This window comes from Morone saxatilis, unplaced genomic scaffold (genome assembly GCF_004916995.1).
Source record: "Morone saxatilis isolate NCDOM2014 unplaced genomic scaffold, NCSU_SB_2.0 Contig7, whole genome shotgun sequence".
Taxonomy (NCBI): Eukaryota; Metazoa; Chordata; class Actinopteri; family Moronidae; genus Morone; species Morone saxatilis.
The window spans coordinates 15,483,739-15,487,842 of NW_023340246.1; positions in this window are offsets into that span (position 1 = coordinate 15,483,739).

Below are 4,104 nucleotides of genomic sequence, written 5' to 3' on the forward strand. Positions count from 1 at the left end.
ATTATAGTAGTTTACTGCCCTCCCTGTGTGCCACTGTTGGTAGATACTGTTTGTGAAATGCAAAATAAAAAAAAAGGGCTACCTGACTGGGTAGGTAAAAACATTTTGAATCCGGCTGCACTGCGGCCCTTTCAGATTCCCCTCCGTCGTGAGAGTGACTTGAATTAAAGCTTCATTTGTTTTATTTTTTATTTTTCACCTTTTCACTTTTTTTTTTCTTCTTTTTTTGACCATGTTTCCAAAGAAGGCAGGGAAATAATGTTTTCCTAGATGTGGTTTTAGGAAATAAACACAATAGGGATTTAAACAAATTATACTAGAACTGTCTGTAATTTTCCATTTTGTACTTCTCCTTTAATTCCTAGCTACACAGCCATTTTACAACACAAAAGACTTGTGCTGGAATAAAACATCATAAAGATCCTAACAGTGTAATGCTTGTCTTTTAACCTGTTTTTATGCATTTAACACGAATATGTTGATGTTTATGAAAATGGTGGAGCTGAAGAGCAATAAGAGTTAAATATAGACATTTTAGTTTTTATTCATTATATTAACTGGAGGTGTAAAGCTTTTATCTAATACTTTATTTAATGATGTATTTTGGTTATATTTTTGATTTCTGATTTCTTTTACTACATTTTGTTTGTTTTCGGGGCTCCATATTTCGAGGGGTTACATGCCAGCCAAGATGCAGTACCACCCCCCCTTTAACTGTAGTACAGTAGTAGTAAAGTACATTTACACAAGTGCTGTAGCACTACTCCACTACAGGGACATATTGTACTTTTTTACTTTATTATACACTACATTTATCTGACAGCATTAGTTACTTTACAAATTAAGACTTTTGCAAACAAAACATATAAGGTGATTATAAAATGTGGTTAATTAAACGACCCAACAGTGTATACAAGTACAGCTGAAATCATCAGTCAGTTAATTAATGTGAAGCGAAATTTACTGATTTTCTTTGTAATTATTTCAGTAATCTTGATTTTTTTTAAATTCTTTTATTGTTTGGTCAAAACAAGTATTGTGAAGGCGTCACTTTGGGTAGTTGTGACAGCATTTAGCACTGTTTTCATATGTTTTAGAAATCAAAAAATCTATTAATAGAGAAAATAATCTGCAGAATAATCCATAATGGAAATAATCAGTAGTTGCAATTCTAGTTGATAATTACTAGTTCAAAATTAGTAATCTTTTACATTAATGCATCAGTGTAGTGGAGTAACAGTCAAAGTGGACATTTTTTCATTTTCTAGTGTGTTTCAGTACTTTTAAATAAGTAAACAAATACTTCCTCCACCAGTGTTGATAGCTGAATTATTGATTTATTGTCCATAGATCTACTCCGTCTGTAATTTATGCTAGCTGTCATATTTGAGCTTGCCCGCTGTTTCCCTAAATGTCTCAAATTATTCAACAGTGTGCAAGAATCCTGAACGTCCTATAGAAATTACAACGCCTCACTTCCCACTGATTTTAAATGACACTCCTCCTGAAGCTGTTCTCTGTTTCCTGAAAATGTTAAATGTTTTTACACATTTTTTTCTGCTCACTGATTTACTGGATGAAAATGGTCTCCAGGTAACCGAAGCCTGTGTTTGCTCAGGTCTGTGCCCGTTGTTTAACTGAAGTGTCAGTCACTATCTGTTCAGAGTCGCTGGTTTATATTACAGAGGTCATCTTTCAGCCGTGACGGTGAGATGATGTCAGCGTGAACTCAGCACAAGACAGATCTCCTGACCCTCATCTGTTACTTAAGTAAAGGAAGTAATACATTTGTGTAAAAGTACTCCGTTAAAAGGACCACGTTCAAAAATAACTGTCCTAAAGTAGGCTCAAAATGTAGTAGTAGTAGTAGTAGTAGTAGTAGTAGTAGTAGTAGTATCTCTGTGTTATATACAGTATTTTATAGGATTACTGATGCTTTAATATGTAAGCAGTGTTTTTGTTGTTGGATGTGAAGCTTCACGTGTCTATAAGGTAAATATGACACATTATTTGATGGTTTCTTTTACCCAAACAGAAACCAAAGTGTCAATATTAAAAGTGGTAGTTTATGTAATTAACTACTTATTGGCCGGGACCGGTTGCCAGGCAACAAGTGGAAACTCCAGGAAGTTACTTGTGCTGATTTCATGACACTTTTCTTTCATTGTAATGTGTTGATTAGTGAACTGTATTGGTGGTGGTTGGCAGATTGCCCTCAGACTGAGCTAGGCCAGCTGTTTCCCTACTTTCAGTCTTTATGCTAAGCTTCATATTTATCGTACAAGAATGATACCGATCTTTTCATCACACTCTCGGCAAGAAAGAAAATATTTTACAAGATATTCGACTAGTTAAGTGCGATACTTCAGTTGATGTATATAATTACATCCCACCACTGTATCTGTATCTGTATCTGTAGGTGTCTGACAGCCCCTTATATCAACTACCATATCTATCTGTTGCTATGAAACGATACAAAATGTGACTTTTCCTGCCCCAAAATGCCTTAAAATTGTTGAATTCACAGGATAAACGCCATCAACTCCATTTCCACGGCAGCTGGAGTGATCTGTGGAGGGTCTGCAGGAAAGCCACATGCTTCAGGCAGCCAATGGGAACTGAGGGTGAAAACAGCGGGAAGTGAGCTGGAAAATGGGATTAAATATGCACGAAGCTTCACCAACATACCAAAGGGGGGGCTAACGGTTCAAGAGCCGGGGTGGCTGTTGCTTAAAGTGGTGTCCAGATGGAGAAGTGGTGTCACCCTGCATGGAGAATCCTACTCCCTCAAAACCTCTTCCCAAAGTCACCCACATTAGAGTCTCCAGAGGAACCTTTGTGTCCTCTGCAGAAGCACCAGTGTTCCTCCTCGGACACCTGCAATGAACTATTTCACAGGCTCTGCTCCCGAAGGTCTTCAATGTCACGCTTTGATGCCTGTTCCCTCGTGAATGCCGCGGTGGTTGTGGTGGCGGTGGCGTTCCTTGAGTCAGCAAACAGTAAAACACGCAGCTGTGGAGAGGAGGGCCTGCTTGAATGTCACTGCAGCAGCCACCGGCGTCACAGAGTCTCCCTCCTGCTGTCACTGGAGCGCACGGTGACGGCTGCTCGTACCCTCGGTGTTGCTATAATATCCTATGTTTCTCATGCAAAGATTGTGTGTGTGTGTGTGTGTGCTGTGTGTGTGGTGTGTGTGTGTGTGTTGGTCAGGATAACAAAGGTGAAGAAACATGTCCATTTTGATTAAAACAGGGTTCTCAAACTGGCTTGGGGCCACTGTTGACATTGTCACTTTAAAATACTACAAGAGAGCAATATATTCTGAAAATATGTTCACTACTAACATACTGCAGCATAAAGTTTCTACAGCCAAACGACAAATAAAGGCCCAAAACCTGCCCTCTGCTCTTATCGACACATATTTTATTTTATATCGGGGTAGTTTAAATTAGTATGAAACAACTACAAATAATAGTTAATCTAAATGGAGAGCTATAAAAGGCCCTCGGGACACAAGTTTGGGGTCCATTATGTAAAGGGGTGAAGGAAAACTAACATTAATAACAGGAGATTAAAGATTAAAGGGGCAGTACGTGCTCTCTTTAGCCCTAGCCCCTTAGTGTTTGTCAACCGTGCAGGATGGTTTCAGTTTTACTGTGTCATAACCTTTGAGATTTTTTCCTCAATGCTCATTTGTTTATCTTTTGTGAGTTAGATGAGACAATCAATACCTCTCTTGTGTCAGGTCTGGCAGATGTGTTGCGGAGCCCTCAGGCTGGTTATCTGATAGTAGCACAAGATAACAGAAACGAGGGAAAACAGTTAGCCTGACCTATCTAAAGATAGACAGAATCTGGCCAACCAGCTCCTCTAGAAGCTCAGTTCATCAACGGATTATAATCTCATTTGTTTAAACAGTACAAAAAACTAAAGTTAATAACGATAATGTGCTGTTTGAAGGAGGTTCTATGTCCAGATATTTGTGACTAGCGAGCAGTTGCCTGGCAGACCAGCGGAGACGCCAGAATGCACAAAAAAAACTGAAAACCAGTAAATGAATGGTATTTATGAGTATTAAATAATCATATATACTGTTCATTAGTG